At 39.0% G+C, this 18,962-nt stretch overlaps 1 protein-coding gene across 2 annotated transcripts in view; it reads left to right on the forward strand.

Moving 5' to 3' along the window:
• The first annotated feature begins 5,525 nt into the window (after positions 1–5,525).
• The window catches only part of bahd1 (bromo adjacent homology domain containing 1), a 54,436-nt gene continuing 40,999 nt past the window's right edge, over positions 5,526–18,962 (forward strand). For both annotated transcript variants that reach the window (XM_017476936.3, XM_017476940.3), the window contains exon 1: positions 5,526–5,860. The gene's annotated coding sequence lies outside the window, so the exon portion shown is untranslated. The remainder of the gene's footprint in view (positions 5,861–18,962) is intronic.

An 18,962-nucleotide genomic window follows, 5' to 3' on the forward strand; every position in this document is an offset into this window, starting at 1 on the left:
ACCATTTGCTCGTTTACTTTTGCTGCAGTGAACTGTTTGAGGAAAAGTTAAAAACAGGGAAATTCACTTATATAATCTTCTTGTACGCAAAGGTAAAATCATGATTAAAATGTTTCATGTAAAATTCAAACTAACACATGTCCGGGTGTAGGTAATTAAACTAAAGCATAAACATTTAAAGAAATCAATGGGAAAAGCTATCCCAAACTATGTTACTTTATCTATGGGGCCGCTGTATCTCAGGTGGTAGAGCGGGTTGTCCACTAATCGTTGGGTTGGCGGTTGGATTCCCGGCCCACATGACTCCACATGCCGAAGTGTCCTTGGGCAAGACACTGAACCCCAACTTGCTCCTGATGGCAAGTTAGCGCCTTGCATGGCAGCTCTGCTACTATTGGTGTGTGAGTGTGTGTGTGTGTGTGTGTGTGTGTGTGTGTGTGTGTGTGTGTGTGTGTGTGTGAATGGATGAATGAGACACAGTGTAAAGTGCTTTGGATAAAAGCTATAAAATAAATAAAATATAGCTATATAAATGAACCATTTACTATATTTGTTTAATTCTTACTAATTTCCTGAACAATGATTTGTTGTTAAGGCCATTAAAAGTTTAATATTTTGCCATTTTGGGCTTTCCCATTTTTTTTTTGTCCAGGAGTGTAGCATGCAAATAGTTACACACAGCATTACTAAAAGATTGATAAATCAGCCCCATTGTGTGCAATGTTTGCCCATTCTCCTGCCCATTCTCATGTTTGGTGCCAATAATTCTTCATTCGATTGTATGTGTAGTTTGCTGCATGAATTTAAACAGACTTTTACAGATTGTGATCCGTTTCTGCCTGGAACTTATGTGGAATATTTATATGGATAAGTTTTGGCCCTTATGTGGCACACATGGATGGCAGACAACATGCCAATGAAACCTCCATATCTTCACCAGGCTTACACCAAACCTACAATATTTGTTTTATTGAACCTACAGATACCAAAATTAAAATATATGATCCTTTTTTTTTTTTTTTAAAGTACATTGATAACAACATAAACAGATAAAATGCATCAAGTGCAAATATCATGTATTTCCGGCAGGGAATGGAATTTTATGTATTATTTAGCAAAAGAAAAAGACTATGGATGGATTCTTTTTTTATCAAAATTTTTTGTAAGTTTAGTCAGGATTGTAAAATAATATTGGTCTAATTCCTGTTTCACATTCCTTAACAGTAAGAAAAATGAAAAGTGAAGATGTTATAGAGAACATTCCAGGGTGTTGCTTATCAGTGGGTTATTATTTTTTATTAATTTAATGTAATTTTCTATTGCATTATTTTTCACTTTCATATTGCATCAGTGCCACTTTGAAATGCAATCACAGAGCTAAGCTGTACTTGGGCGTGTGTTTGTAATCGGAGAAGGGCATGAAAGAGTCGATTTCCAGGAATGAGATTGACTCACTTCCACCATGAACAGCATAAAGAGGTTACTGAAGATGATTGAATATTTAGACCTTCACATTATGCTAATTGTACAAAAATAACAACCGCGTTTCCCACTATGTTAGACATTATGTCAAATCTGAGAGCAAATGACAGGCAAAATTTGGCCATTTGGCCCACATTTCTACCAGCAGCCAGCCAAATCTGAAAATATAATATGCCTTTTCTGTACAGTCTGAGCAATGCCACAACTCAGCCTCTACCAGAAGTGAGTCATTAGAAAAGATAATATGGTCCACACCTGGGTCCAGTGGCAAATTTCCCATAGGGGAATTTATATCAGCTGTTCAACAAATGTTATTCCAAACAAGTTCTCATTCACAACCGCATACATTTTTAAATTTCACTGAAATAAAAGAAGCTATAGAGAAGATTCCAGGGTATTTCTTTTATAAGAATTAAAGTGAATGCAATTCCCCACTGCACTGCATTTCATTTTCATCAGTGCAACACTGAAATGCAATCACAGCCTTATCCTATACTTGGGCTTGTGGTTGTATTTAGAGAAGGGCCTGAAAAAGCCATTTTCCAGGAGGTGTTGCGGTCCAAACAAAGGTATGCACTTTTTCTTCATTCAACAGTCAATCTGCTTTGACTGTTGACAGCATTATCATCATGCTTTTCAGAATTGCAGCTTAAGCGTGGCGTTACTTCTCAGAAGTGGGTAGAAATGCTAAACTGCACAGGACACCACAGAATCAGTTCTTCCACACTGTGAGTGCTAATAATTTATTATTTAAAAAATAATAGTAATAATCTGGAAGTAGTGATAAAAGTTAGCAATGACCAGTTTAGAAACTTAGTCAATTCAGTTTATTTATAGTATTATAATATATAATTATATTAAATATTATTTATTTTTTCTGGTGATGTCATAAAATGTATCCTTTCCTGTCTGTATCCTTCAAGTGCAATGAAGGAAGCTAGTTTCTTCCCACCACAAACCCACTTAGCCAATACAATACAATACAGTTTAGAGTGATTCTTTTAAAATATGATTGCTAACCAATATAAGACTATGTTAAATGTGAGGATTTCAGGAACACAGTTCATTATGTGTTATTTGAAACCACGGATAAACACTGTGGTCTCATGTAGGAATCTTTACCCTGCTTCAATGATCCATCTTGAAATTTCTCCCCTGCTGTTGATGTATTTATTGTGTTTATTTGTTTTATTGACAGGCAGCATGATGACTTTGCCTCACAGCTACAGGGTCATGGATCCAGAATTTCCAACAGTTTGTCTAGTTTCCACCCACCTCCCAGAGGTGTAAATGAGCATGTGAATATGTGTGTGCATAGAGCATACTATCCAGGGTGTATTGGTTACTGAAAGTGAGTGAGTGAGTGTTTTATTGACGTGAACATAATTAATGCAAATTTCAATGATACAGTCAACTGTGTGGACTGCTGTGATGCTCGGAACACTGTATGATCTACTGTGATTTTAGGTTAGCTACTATCTGTTTTGAATTTGAAATATCAAAGTTGGTAGTGCTCAGTTTAACCAATGCCTCTAAGTTTAGCAAGCAAGTTAGCTACTTGGCTTCTAGTGGCAATGAATAGATATTGAAATCTGCTGTAATTACAAGCAGCTATAATTACAATAATGCTGACGTGAAGTACAGCTTTCTCTGAGGTGTCTGCTAACAGATGTGGTGCTGTTGCTTTTGTTAGTGCACCAAGTAGGAGATGGAGTGGAGTTAATGTTTCTGGGCGCTGGGAGGTATTTTTTACATTGAGGTTAATACCCAATATTAAAAGCATTTACAGTGGAAAAAAGTGTGAACCTGTCGGGTTTTTGTATGGGGTCTTGCCTTCCTGGCCCCCCAGTTTGAGGAGCCACTGCTATGGTATGGACTATATTGCATTTATATTTATTCATATGGCCAGTGGTTTTCTTCACAGTGGCTTAGGGCGTTTTCACACCTGAGTCGTTTGGAGCATTTGTTTTGGAACCTGGTGTGTTTTCTACCTTGGTTCGGTTCGTTTAGACATATATGAACACGGCAATCGTGCTTGGATCTGCACCAAAACAATCGTTCAGGTGGTCTCAGACAAAGTGCAAACGAACTCTGGAGCGGTTCACTTGTGGTGAGAAAGCAATCTGACCCAACGGACCAATGAAAAAACCTGTATAGTAATGCATGATGAGAACTGGGCTACGTAAAAAAATTTGTTAGTTTTGCTAGTGGCTCGCAACATGAACTGCGGTTTAACTTGCACCAAAGACGAGGTAAAATGCCCCATTAAAATTTGGTCTGATGAACATATTTCTGAACAACTTTTTACAAGGTGTTTAGCGAGTATCTCAAGAAGCAGCGCGAAGGCTTAAAAAACTCAGTCAACAGTACATTAAAGTTCGTGATTCACTTTGCAGGACTGGGAGTTCTGGAGATGAAAAAGATAAATTTGCCTGAAACATGAGACATTGATTTCCACTCAGACTGACAAATTATAATAACTACATCTAAAAATAATGCCAGCTCATAGAGCTGCTGTTTATCTATCTTGATAGGCCGCTATAGGTGGAACCCAGGAGCATAAACAGGTGCACTCTGACCAACAAGAGGACAGTTAATAAACACATTTTGATACCCTTTTAAATGTTGCCTTGTGCAACATTTGAGTCAATGAGAAAAAGCTACATTGTAACAATTCCCCGTTTCGGACCAAACCACAGATCTTCAGGTCTGAAAATGCCCTTAGTATTGAGATGTGATACAATTGAGCAGATTAAGGTTAATGGTCTTGCTCAAGGATCCAACAATGGCAGGTTGGTGGTGCTGGGACTGAACTCCTTAAACTGATATCCCCAAATCCTTAACCAATGAGCCACAACATCCCAGCTGCATGACTTCCTGGACAATGAACAGCATCCCCTCCACTAGTTAAACAGTGGAGCTTCTTTAGTAGAAGACTCATTCAGCTCTGCTGTAGGAAGGAGTGGTACAGGATGTTCTTTGTACCAACTGCGATAACACTGTACAACAGTTCATCACTGTTCTGGGACACTATTTTCACTGAGCCTATCTTAGGAGAAGCTCATTGAACGATAGTGATACCATTATCCATATCCACATCCACATGTATATGCACCGCCACTTTACTTCAGTGTTTTTTACATGCTTCACAATTTTTACAATGTTGACAAGTTTGCACTGCACTGGCACTTTAATCCCATTTAAATCTGCTGCTGTATCTATAATGTCTACACCCTACTGCACGACCACATCACACTCTGACATTGTATTCTTCTTCTTTTTTATGTGTGTGTGTGTGTGTGTGTGTATATAATTATTTTTGTTTAATCTATAATGTTAAATCACTTTTAGTATGCTTCCAACTCTCTGTGCTACTGTAATAGCTGAATTTCTGTCTGGAATGAATAAAGTGATCGATCAATCGATGAATAAAGTGATTGATCAATCACTTTATTCATTCCAGACCAAAATTCACCTATTACAGCATTGATCTATCTATCTATCTATCTATCTATCTATCTATCTATCTATCTATCTATCTATCGATCTATCTATCTGTCTATCTATCTATCTATTGATAGATCTATCTATCTATCTATCTGACTATTCTCAATTTCTTCTCCAGGCTACATCAGGTTTTCCACAAGTGATCCAAACACTTTCTTTGGTGTGCTATGTCCATGACACATAAGCACCACACCTGTGTGTTCTTACCTGGGCCATGTACCCCAATGCAAGAGGTGATCCAAAGGGAAAATCTGAATGTATTGCAAAGAATATATGACAAAGGTACACACATTTGGCCCAGTTCTGTTCAGTCATGCCATACTGTATGTATCTTGGGTCAAATGTACCACATAACAGCCAGATGTGGCCCAAATACTGTATACTCGTTATCAGGGTATAAAACGTTTACAATAATCAAGTGACTTGAGATGAAATAAAATACAGCAAACTTCTATCTACAGTAAACCTTCCTGGCAAGCACAAAAAGAAAAAAAAAAGAGAAAGATGCGCATCGATAGATTAGCTGCCATGGCCCTTTAAGAAACTCCATATTGTCCTAACATGTGATGCGTCAATACTGAGGAAAGGATGGTGCGGTTACGTAAAACATAAACGATTTAAAGAAATAAATAAAACACAGCGACAGTTAAAAATAATTTAAAAAAAAAAGTGTTCGGCAGTTGTGCTCAGGTACTGGTCTGATCTACTCGAAGTCGTTTGGTTGTGTATCCGGCTGGCAATGCACAGGGAAATACATCTCGGAGAGGACAGAGAACCGAGTGGATAAAACCCGAAAACCTGAATTAAACCGTCTCTAATCCGTGCGCGCGCGGAGGAATTAAACAACCAGATACTACACTGATAGGAAAAGGTAAGGACTGAGCTTTACTGCAAGTTTTACTGCCTCGCTTATAAGAATTATTTTCATATCTTCACTTGTGGTTTGCATTTGTGTATGTGTGTGTAGCTTAATCAGAGGATAGTTGTGCACCACGGCATGGTTAAGTTAGACTGATGTGTGCCTTCTCGTTTAATGTTCTTCACGAAGAGAAGACACGTCGAGTTGGTGTGAAAATACAGTCCAAATGGACCAGGTACCGCAGTTCGGCTTTGAGTCTCCGAGTCCGGCTGTTTGACTGCATTGTTAAAGTGAAGTGTTAATGGGAAATTTCCCCGGAAAACAGTCAGCCAAAGCTGTTTAAAAAAAACACCCTCAAAAACAACAACGAAGCGCCTGGGTTAGAAGAAAACACTCGACGCTGCGCTGTTGTTGTTGTTGTTGTTGTTCCTTCTATGTCGAAACCTCCAGAACTCCAGCTAAAGTTCAACTTCCATATCTGAGTGTCAAGTTTAGTCACCGTGACAAAAGCTGAACTGAAAACTGCTACTTCAGCCTCAAGCCCTGTTCGGACGGCGTTGGTCTTTACATCCTGAGTTGTGGTAATTACAAACATTTAGCCTGCCAATGCTAACAAAAATCTATGGAATGAAATTTGTCCTGTATTGAATGTAGCTTTCCAGGAAACGAACAAAAATGTACAACGAGACAAGAAAAACACCCTAAAACTGAAAAGTGGTGGCAAAAAAATGTAATGCTGTTTTCAAATAAACAGGGGGCATTGTTAAAAGCTTTGTTTTCGCTAGAGTCATGGTTTATGAATACGTTGCCAGAGTTTTCGTTTATGCTCAGCCAGTTAAACGTAGTTCACACTAGACGACTTTCAGCGTCGAGAACCGCTGTGCTGTTCACACTACACGACTTTCAGCGTCGGAAGATCACTGTGCTGTTCACACTACACGACTTTCAGCATTGAGAACCGCTGTGCTGTTCATACTACATGACTTGCTGTCTTGTAATCGGCAGTCTTGAAGTCGTTGTGGTGTTCACACGACGTGATTGCTCAGCGAAAGAGGGTCTCCCACTACACGATCTGACAACGACTGTCACCCAACAATGCTATCTGGTGTCCAAACTGTGTTTTGTCACGAAAACACATGCGAGAAGTGACATGGATATATGACGCGAAAACCACACGCAAAACAGGAGTTGTTTATTTGAAGATGGACATAGTGGTGGAAACATGCGGTGCGAGCTGTTTGCGCGATGATTTGTGTTGAAGAAACCCCAAAAAGGAACAGACAAAGAAAGTTGTACATCTTCTCCCCTTTATGCTTCTGCCATAGGTTTCACGGGTTTCCCTTCCTCACGGTGACCTCACGCCATTCCCTGCTTTCTCATTGGCTGTAGCTTGTCGCCGCAATCACTGCCAGTGATTACACTTTTCACACCACAGGATGTGGAGTCGCCCGACAGCTCCAGATATTTAGCATGCCAGATATCTGACTGGCGTCGGCGATGCCTCTGTGAGCCTCTTTGATGCGTCACTGAGTAGTTCACACATAATACATGAGTTCCTGACTCTGTGGTCATTAAAAATCCCAGGACACTTCTCGTAAAAGAGTAGGGGTGTAACCCCAGTGTCCTGGTGAAATTCCACCATTGGCCCTTCTCTAGCATGGCCCCCTAATAATCCCCATCTCTGAATTGGCTACATCACTCTCTCCTTTTCGTTAAAAGCTGGTGTGGTAGGTGTTCTGGCACAATATGGCCGTTGTCACATCATCCAGGTGGATGCTACACACTAGTGGGGGTTGAGGATACTATGTAAAGTGCTTTGAGTGTCTAGAAAAGCACTATATAAATGTAAATGTAAAAACCATGTTAAATCTTTGCCACTGAATTCATTGTTTTCAGTTTCAGCGTGTTTTTCTTCTATCTCATTGCATATATTTGTTTGTTTTCTGAAATGTTACTTGAATACTTTTGGCACAAATTTAATTCCGTAAAAAAGAAAAAGTCTCCATCCACATTTAAATTTCCATCCGCATAATTCCCCCACCCCTTTTCACAAAGTCAAGCATTATCTGGTAATTGTATCCGGTCAACTATTTAGTTAGCAAAGCATTTTGATCTCTGTTACCATTTGGTCATCTCGTCCATGAAATTGTATCCGTAAAAGTTTTTAAGAATCAGAAAATTATGAAACGGTGGATGTTTCTTTGAAATTCATCTTCTTCACGCTGCCTGTACTGTGAAGCCGGTTTTCCACTGTGTAATTTCATGAGTCTTTTAAGATTATTACTTTATTTTTCCTTTAAATTCTGTAACAGATGGTGCGATAACATATCTCCGTGTCAGATTATTTGATGTGATAGATCTTTGGTTAAAGAAAATGACCACGTTGTGCTTGTGCATGTGTGTCATCCAGGCTTGTGAAGAAAATGGGGTTGCATAAACAGAAGCATTCTTCACCGTGAGCTTGAGATAATATGCATTTTTTTTGTGTCCGTTAACATATTTTGTTTACATTTTGCCAATGCAGTCACCGTAGACAAGCGTTGTTGTGGTAGTATTGGTGGTGGTGATAGTGGTAGTTATATGCTGAGATTTTCAATAAAAATTTCTGATAACACCAGAGCTTTGGCCGTCTTTGGTTGCAATGGCACTGTACACATCCTATTTAGTATATAGTTTAAGGAACAGGATCAAATCTTTAGTCTCATACACCCTATCCTGCACATTTTAGAGTTTTTTTCCTGCTCAAACACACCCACTTCAATCCAAGAAGGGCTGTTAATTAGCGGATTAGTTGAATAAGGAGTGCTGATAGCAGAAAAGGGGGTACTCCAGGAATGGGAGTGCTGTAAGGCATTGGGAAGCAAAAGTCAATCAAATTTCATGATGCCACAGAGTGAAATAAATGGCTATTATACTGACAGCAGCATGTGTACTCGCTAACGGTGTATTCTCTCATGCCAGAACATCTTTAATAAAATTTTGGATATTTATGCTATGTTAATTCATAGCATTCCAGGTGCAAGAGTTTAATCACTGATGAGACATGCAGGTATTTTATATGTTACCCCAAGACACTAGGGCAGGCTACCATTCATATATGGTGAGGAAATATTTTAATTATATAAATAATAACCTAATTGTGTATTATTGAGGCTGTATACTGAAAAGACCGTCTACACTCTATTTCCCTGGGTGGACCGATCTGCTGAGCAAATGAATGTAAAATTACCCAAATCACAAGGGTGGGGAAAAAACAGATAGTTGGTTTGTTCCTATGCTTTTGATCAGAGCTTTAATAGGACCACCTGTGGAGTGTTGCGTGCCAGTCCAGACTTCATTAAGACCAACAGAGAGCCCTGAGAGAGCTTTAGCAAACAAACGTGTTCAATTGAGGGATCTCGTGGGATCCAACACAAGTTGCGAGAGCAGGAAGTTTTTACTTTTGTGTGAATGGGAGCAGGTGGTGAGATATGAAGCTCACAGGACCAATGTTCATTAACATGGGAATGTATTGGGTGTTTGCGCTGTGCTTCCCAACAGTATTCATTCATTAGTAACTGCTTTATCATGTTTGCAAAGGCGAACCTAGATTAAGTGGGAGCCCCAGGCAAAATAAATGCGTGGGACCATTCTGACAGATTTATGTTGTTGTTATGTCATGTTATTCAAGAGATTTTATTGTGACCCTTTACTTCCATAGAGAAATCGCAGTAGACACGTGTTTCGAAGACTTAATTTCCTTATTGAAAACAATCATACACTCTTTTAAAAAAAACAACATTGAGTTACTTTTAGCCCAACGGCTGGTTAAATAATAGGACAGAACACATTTTGGGCTAAACTAACCCATTAAGTTGGGTTGTAAACTTTAACCCAGCAAATGGGTTGTTTTTCAACCTGAAGGATGGTTTGATTTTTACAAAAATGCTGGGTTCATTTTATTTCATAAAAGGGTTAATAATTTCAGGGTTATTTTAACCCTTTGAAAATGTCAAATATACCACATTATAAACAAATATGTCAACGTGGTATCTTCTTTATTTATACACCAGAAGGTGTTCAGGAATGTATTGTTAGAGCTGTTAAAGTGGTGTTTATGTATAGACTTTGAAGTAAATGACTTGAATAAGGCATATATTTAAGATGAAAGCGTCAGATTTTGATCAGTGGAGACGTTTAAAACATCCAGATAGTGACCAACTTACATTTTAGTGGGCTTAACAAACAAGTAAGCCAAAGCTAATAAAGAAAGGAGTGCATTTGATGTCATGTAAACTGGACTGCTATCACGCATTTTTGCTTTTTCTAGTGTACAGTAATGGTTTTATGGATAAATATATTGGTCTGTGTGAAAACCTCCACCTAAGGTGAATTCAAACAGTCCACGTTGAGTTGATTTGACCCAAGGAGCTGGGCTGAGGCATCGGGGTGGGGGAGGGGTGCATTGATTCAACTGTCAGTGAAAATGACCCAGTCACAAACCCAGCGGTTGAGTTACACAAAACTACCCCAAAACCACCCAAGACTGAGAAAATAACCCAATTAAATGACCCAAAAGGCTCATGGGAAATCAAACCTCAGTGAAAAAACAAAATGTCCGTCTTCAGCTACTATTAACTAATATTAACTAACATGTTAACTAACATATTAACTAAAGTAAATGATTGATTTGCGGGAGAAAGAGACACAGTTGCGGTACTTCCAAGACCACACTACTCAAAACATGCAATCCCTAGCTAAGTATTAACAATCATTTTATATCTTCTAATAAGGTGAAATAAAACTGAAATTGGACTGCAAGATTTGGGTTTGTTTGTCTTTAATTATCCTTCATTCATTCATTTGTCGTTATCTTCATCATTTACAACGGTCCTGTTTCTTCTTTTCCTCCTTTTCTTGTTTTCCCGTGAGCTTCTGGCTGCCAGACAGATATGAATTAAAGCTTGCGCGACTCGAGTGTGATCAGGTGGCGCAGGAGCATAAATGAGTCCTCAAACGTGATCGCTCCCTGCAAAAGGGACTTTAAGGAGGGTTGCTGAGATGTTTCTGCGCCTTATTTTAAGATGATAATTTTTTTCGGATTATTTAAACGATCAGTCCTCAGGGGGTCCTCTCAGTATGCGGGCCCCAGGCGATTGCCTGCCTTCCCTGCCCCGTAGTTATGATGGTTAGTGTCACTTTGGTTTAAATGGTTAATTTGTATTTTGGGAAACAGAAAGTTCATTCAAGTATATTGCAAGCAGGTATAAATAAATGTAATAACTGCAAGAACAGATGGGTTGGTCAGAATTTCTTCGGGAGCGAGCAGGATTATAATGTAAAGGAAAAAAAAAAACGCCTGTTCTGTGCACACCTCTAAATTAAGCTTGCCTTCAGTGTTTTCATATCATAGCGGTTAAGGCTAGGGAGGATAACCTTTACTGCCCAGCTCTGTGTGGGTTGATAAAAAAAAACTCCTACCGCATCAATAAATGTAAATGGACTTTCTTTCCTGGGAATTGAACGAGATCCCTAGTTTGATTCCTGCTTCAAATCGTTGTGAAAACTGGGTCAGTTTAATATAAGCTTGACAGACACATAGTCAGTTTTTCCTGTCGGTTAAACAAGCACACGAGCATGATGAGAAGTGTTACCAGATAACATAGGTCTTCTATGAATCTATAAATGTACTGTACTGACATTAAAAAAAAGGTTTGTTGTAAACTGTACATCAGGAACAATGTATGGGTTGTATATAGTACGTTTGACTGTAGTTAAGTGATGAAGTCATTTATAAAGCAAACATTTTCATGGAGTTGGCTGCTTTTGAACCAGTTTCTCAGTTCTGAATGTTATTGAGTCTGGAATTCTTTTAACAGAAACCCCAGGTATGAGTATAGCACAATTACAGCACAGTCTCTTCTCCAGACTTGCTACCAGCTGGTTGCACAGACTTGCTAAAAGGGGTCTAGGAAGACACTATCGGCTCTCGACCCATTCATCATCATGAGGAAGGAAATCGCCGCAGTCTTGAAAGGTGTATTCTGTCCTCAGTGCTTGTTTTTCGTCAAGCAGAGTTAATGCAGCCATTATTTACCTTTTAGTTCAAATGGGTCTTTTACAACCGAATTTGTCCTTAATGAAGGATAATCAACGACAAATTAAGTGCACATGATCAGTTAGCAGGTTTAATATAAATGATAAATAAATAAATAAAGCAACTTTGATTTAAATCCAGGGTTCCCAAACTGTTTGTACAAACGACCCAAAGCCTTGACCTGCCCTACACATATCAGTAACATATGTGTAACAATAGTGAATAAAAACCAAAGGAATATTCCTTGCATTGACTTCCCGGTCCTAGTGGGAAGACTAAACGTGTGTATGTCTCGACACACCAATTCAGGATGTGTGCTTTAATGGGTGCATCTCTCTCCGCTGTGCAGAAGGAGCAACAGCAAGAGCCGCATCGTTCACATACTAGCCTGCCTATCTTGCATACATCTGGAGGATTAAATGCGGCATTCACTAGACGGCACGTCGGAGCCAAAACATTCCTGTCTGTCAGGTTTCCAAGTCGATCTGTGAAATGTTTAACATTTTCACCCGCCGTGACTTTAAACTATGGCAACTAGCAATGTCTGTGCGAACATGGTGTCACCTAAACCCCTAATTTGCAATATTGATAGATTTTGCTTAACCTATAATTTGTTGTGGTGATGGAAGTGTTACACCTGCTTCATAAATAAGTTGGTACAGTTCGCTCGAATCGCATGCTCTAATTGATGAGATGATTTTTTTGTTTTCTAAACGTACAACCATTTTTAACATCAGATTTTATTGTATTTTTTTCCCCCAGTCATGTGATTTGCTTTTGATGACGGTGCACTTGCTTTTCATTTGTAGTGACGCAGATATTTAAATCTATCAGAGACCTAAAAATATCCATATCGTTGCTCTTATTTCTTAGCGGATGGGACCACCCGTTGAAAATGATCATGGCACAGCAGTTTTAATGTAATGGGCGCGAATTACAACCGACTCTAAACCGCTTATCATTTCACTTCTGCTCCACCTGTTTAGACCATGCTTCTCTGTCCAGAACCCGTTGTTCTTTTGCACACAAGCCGACTCAGGAGTGTTCGGACTAGTGTCGGATATTGTGCACATTAAAAGGATAATATAAACAAGCTAACAAAGATAAGATTTAAGCGGTAAAATCAGACTTTTGGGTGCTTAGGCTTGCAGTAGGAATATAACGTGACATTCCTGCAATACCTAATAAGTGATTAATGCTATGAAAGAGTTTCCACTAGCCTTTCACGGCATTATAAAATGTCCCAACAAGAGTAGGACTATCTGACAGTTTTGACCTTGTGGAGACAAGGTTGGTCTCTACAAGGAAAATTGAATTTTTATTTAAACTGCAGCTTAAAAAATATAAAGGAAAAGCTTTCCGTTGTTTAATGAGGTTAAGTTTAGGGTTAGAATTAGAAGGCATAATAGTTGGCTTAATAATTATGTTATGTATTAATAATAATTATGTGTGTGTGTGTGTGTGTGTGTGTGTGTGTGTGTGTTATACTGGGTCATTTTAATAATGCAGTGGTGGCCAGTCTGTAGTTTATGCTCTAGAAAATACTGATTAGGAGTGTAAAGTAAGCCTACATAACATTTATTAGTCGTGAAATCGATCATTATTGTCAATTAAATCATTATTATTTAGATGTATAGGTCATTTTATCCACATCAAGGTCTTGATCCACAAAGGGACCGATAAAGATGCAATAATGTTTAAATCTGGTGATTGAGGAGGCCAGGGAAGGTGCTTGACTTCATCCTGGGATTCAGCAAAACACTCTTGAATAATTATAGCAAATTATATGGAAACATCTTCAGGAACAGTGTTTGCACCGTACGGTGCACCTGGTCCTGGAAAAATTGCCTCATATTTGCTGGCTGTTATACGAGCATGCAAAGCAGTCACTGAACCTAATGATTTGCACAACATGGTTGCCTGTACCGCTATGGATCTCCCTTCATACCCAAGAGTTGGCAGCAGACAACTGATCCTTCGGCTTCCTCCAACGTATGGAAATGATGATAAAAGTTGACTCTTAGGAATATATTACTTTTTTCTATTGCTCAAGGGTCCAAGTTTTGTGTTTTGTACACCAAGCTATGCAACTTTGCACATTGACCTTTTAATACAAATGGTTTCTGCATGGCAGCCCGGATATAAATTCCATTTTTGTCAAGTTTGCGACATACAGTTTTTATTAAGACTGGGTCATAGAGGTGCTTGTTGAATTCTGTGGTTATTTTTGTGGCTGTCCTTTTGGGGCATCTCTCTTGTAAAGTGTTTGTGTAGCTGAGATGCTTTTATGGTCACCATGGTTGTAAAGACCTGTCAGCTTGAACCAGCCTGGCCGTTTACCTCTGACCTCTCTCATCAACAAAATGTTTCCACCTGCAGAACAGCCGCTCACTGGGTTCTATTTGTCTTTTTTGCACTATTCTGTGTAAACTGTAGAGGCGGTCAGGCATGACAATCCCAGGAGATCAGCAGTTTCTGAACCACCCAAACCAGTCCATCTGGAACCAACAACCATGGCACAGTCAAAGTCACCGATGTTTGATGTGAACTGCCTATCTGCTGGTGCCACATGATTGACTGACTGGATAATCGCACGAATGTGCAGGTGTACAAGTATTTGTGTCAAGTGCACAATGAGGTTAATATATTCTCTCATTAGTTCTCATATGGAGCCCAAAGAGCTGTCACTGCCTGTGAAGCCTGTGCATAATTAACACGAAAAATCAAAACAAACCCATGAAAGAGATCGAAAGAAACATCATGTGTGGCCAGATCAACTATTTGGTCCATTCTTAAAAAGGAAGAACACACTGCGTGAGCTCAGGAACACGAAAAGGCTGCAAGACCACGTCAAACAACTGTGGCGGATGAGAGAGGACGGTTGGCCAGATGAAGAACACCCTCTAGAACATAGGTGTATCTGGGTCAAAGGCAACAATCAAGAGAGAACTTCACCAGGGTGAATAAAGAAAGATTTCCACAATATGAAAATCATTGGTAAACAGGCAGATCAAATTAGAGTTTGGCAAAAAATGTCTAAAAAGCTTGTACAGTTCTGGAACAAGATACTATGGACAGATATGACTATTTATACAGTACATACATACATTATGCGGGGGGGAATACACTTTTCTGTATCCAGCCAGATTCAGGAGACACAGTAGGTGACACTGAAATTAAATAAATATGAATAAAATGACACAAATGCCATCACAAGGCCCATCAGCTAAAAGATAACTGAGTATGAGGCAACAGTAATTATGGACCTCCGTATATAAGAGAACCTTGAAGCGGAATCCAGGAGGAAGTGGAGCAAGCTGCATGAGTGAACGCTAGAAAAGATTTCTTTTTCAGAAGAAATTGGCTTCAGAGTCTACAGCGCAAGGAGCTGCCAATATTTTGGGTGCACAAGAATACTAACGTTCCCTGTAAATATGTCTTCCAGAATTATTGGCACCCTTAATTAAACTCATTGTATTAAATAAACATTGACCCCAATAATTACAGTTTTCTTAAATAAGATTATCTTCTCTCAAAAAAATACGGCAAAATTACCCCCATCTGAATATTTTTAGTTAATGCAGACAAATGATCATTCTTGAAAATGTTATTTCATTCACTCTGAATTTGTAGAAATGCTGGCATTGCCTTTTTACCATGTTCTGTTTCCCTGGGGTATAAATATGGATATATAAATATATATCCCAATATAAATCCCAATGCCACCCGAACTTTCAACATGCACAACAAATTGTTGTTGACTTGCATGAATCAGGTAATGGGTATAAAAATACATAAGCAGTTCAAAAATACCATTAATCACGACTGGACCAAAAGGAAAAAGCTTCACATGTCTGAAACAGCTCTAAATTTACCAGGAATTGGACCCATGAGAACACTGTCCCCCCCACACACACACAGTGAGGAGGATTGTAAAGAGCCAAAAGATCACAGTTATAGAATTGCACATTTTTAGTTGATTGTTCTTGTTGTCAAGTTTCAAAGCAAATTCCAACTTTCATAACTACAAGCTATTTGGAAATGTTGCAAGAAAGAAGCTCTGGCAAAATGCAGCACCTGGATTTCACCAAGAGGAATGATAATGAGTCTTTATTGATCACATATACATTAGAGCACAGTGAAATTCTTTTCTTCGCATACACCATCATGTCGGGAATCTGGGGTCAGAGCACAGGGTCAGCCATGATACATGGCCTCTTGAGCCGAGAGGGTTAAGGGCCTTGCTCAAGGGCCCAACAGTGGCAGCTTGGCAGTGCTGGGTCTTGAAACCCCTACCTTCCGATCAGTAACCCAGAACCTGGCAGTGCTGGGGCTTGAACCCCCGACCTTCCGATCAGTAACCCAGAGCCTTAACCGCCAAGCCACTAATTAGAACTTAGTTATTAGAACTACAGTTGCCATAGTATGTTGTGGTCAAGATGAAACCGAAATCCAATTTTTTATATTCATGTACACCATCAGCATGCCTGGTGAGAAAATGGGATTTCATACAAGGAAAGCCATCACATGATGGATATCTTGTATATGATGGATATGGTATATGGAGGTGGGTCAGTGATGCTTTGGGGCTGTTTTGTGGCTGGTTCAGGGGCTCTTGTGAAGATTGATGGAATCATGAATTCCAGGCTATTTTAATCTCAAAACCTGGATGTCTCAAGGAGGTTCAGACTTGGCCATAGATAGGATGATGAGATGGAAAAGTGCTTCTAAATTAACATAGAAATGCATAAAGAAACATAAAATCAAAGTTTTGCATTGATCATCTTAGCCTCTGGATATGAACCTTTCAACCGAGATGTTTATTACTAGTTTGTACGACATTAAAAGCTGTAGTTTGACTACTGGCAAGTTGAAGGGTTTTCTAATGTGGTTTTTCTTTATTTGCACTGTCAGAGATTATATATGAGAGCTTCTCAAATATGCTGAACAGCATGGCGAGGCAACACCACAAATTTGAAACGAAACCAGCCGTCTTCCATTTGATGTTAATATACTGCTTTTCTTTCGAGTGAACTGAAACAAGACATAAGTTTTGTTTTTTTCCCCCCTTCCTTTCCTCTAATGGAAGTCTGGGCACCCAAACACAAGTGTGAGTATACTTTAATTCTTTATTGAGCGTACAAATGAGCAAACCTTTGCTTCACGGCTGCCCACACACCCAAACGCAGCCAAATGTGCCAATACTTTCATCTTCAGCTCCGTTATATTATATCCGATGTAGGGTGCAAACAGGGTGAATAGGAAGCCTTTTGAGTTATTTATTTATTTTGTTTGTTTGTTTATTTATTTGGATCACGAGGAATATATGCAAGATCCCAAACATTACATAAAAAACAATCTGAAACATTAAATTGCTGTTTAAAACAGTGATGTTGCCATTTAAAATGACTTTTGGGAAGAGTAAAAATTTGGCAGACAATCACAACTAGATTTATGACAATACCAAAACCAGGTGTAGCACCATGGCTGTTGTTACCAAACAATTTGCACCAAAATAATAAATAAAACGCACACACGCAGACTAAACATCCAGAATGAACAGACTAAACAAAGTCAGAATTAGTCCACTTAGAATGTAGTCAGCTCTACGTTACCGTCTCCGTCTTATGGATTTCAGGTGCTTATTAAGTTCAAGAAAACAAGTAAGAAACTAAAGTATTGGTGGTTTCACCTAATAAGTTCTGAACTCGTGTATTAGAGACGAATAACACCGATCATTTGGGACTCAGGAAAAGTTGTCTATTGTCTGAGTGTTCATCAGTTCTTACAGAAGAGTTTTTTTTTTGTGTGTGTGTGTGCATTTTTTTTTTCCCTCAAAATTTATGATGCAACCTGCGGAGTTTTTCATGCTTTTGTTTTTGTGTAAAACTACTTAAATTGGCAAAATTGTTTTGCAGGGTCTTCCGCAGTAATGTTTGTTGGTAAATGAGACCTTTTAGCTGTACTCTTGTTCGACACACGCGAATCGAAGAGGGCTTTGGTCGAATGCGCATCGTGATGACGTCACATGACACGCCTCGGCCTCGGAAAATCTGCGGCAACTGTGAAAAATCGCGAGCTCCTCCAAATAATGCAGGGTTCGTTTGATTTTGCAGTCATTTTTTGCAGTCGTAAAATCCTGGAGGGACTTGGTAATGTCAGAAGTTGCACAAAATTGTTAGATGTAGCACTTGGTTATTGCCCAATATTGTATTGTATTAAGCTAAAAACAAAACAAACAAACAACAAAAACACATTTCAAGGGGCGAGTAAATGCGCAGAGGCATATGAGCGACTTGTTTGCCTCCTGTCTTTCTAACCACCAGCATGGTAAGAAATATTATGCCCAAATATACTTCCACAGAAAGTTCCGCCCACCCCCGCAGTTATTATTTTTGTTTGCACCTGCACACGAGATTTTTTTTATTTTAAAAAATCTTAATAGGTTCTGTTTCTAAAAATATAAACAAATAAATAATTTAAACTACAGCGGTCCATGCCACTATGAATGAATGAATGAACAGCTCACATGGTATGTTTGCAAGAAAGGTAAATGAAATCGCACGGGTACTTGAGTTCTGCACGCTTCACATAGCAGTGGAAATAGCAACAACGTGGAGGATTATGGGTAATGTACTGTGCTGAGCTATTCCTAACCATCCCGTGGAAAAGCCCATGACTTATTGAACAGTCTATTATTGAAATAATTTAGCTTTGCAATATTGAGTTGATCCACATCTTAAGCAATTTAATTGGAAAGGTTAGGTGACTGGATTGGACTTGGTGTAATATTAAAGACAGTCGCTCATTATGTGGAAGTTTCTCAGCATTTCAGCGTCTATTCAGTAGAACCACAGGGATGGAAATAGAATGGTAAGAAGAGGAAGAAGAAGAAGCAAGGTTTTGTTATAGGCAGAAAAAATTGCCGTTCTAAAATGTTTCACAGATATTTAAAAGATTTATGGTCAGGGTGAAGTTTTAAGGTTATTTATTTATTTATTTTTTTGCATGCTGTCGACTTACAAATCCATGGGTCTG

This window comes from Ictalurus punctatus, chromosome 9 (assembly GCF_001660625.3).
Source record: "Ictalurus punctatus breed USDA103 chromosome 9, Coco_2.0, whole genome shotgun sequence".
Classification (NCBI taxonomy): Eukaryota; Metazoa; Chordata; class Actinopteri; order Siluriformes; family Ictaluridae; genus Ictalurus; species Ictalurus punctatus.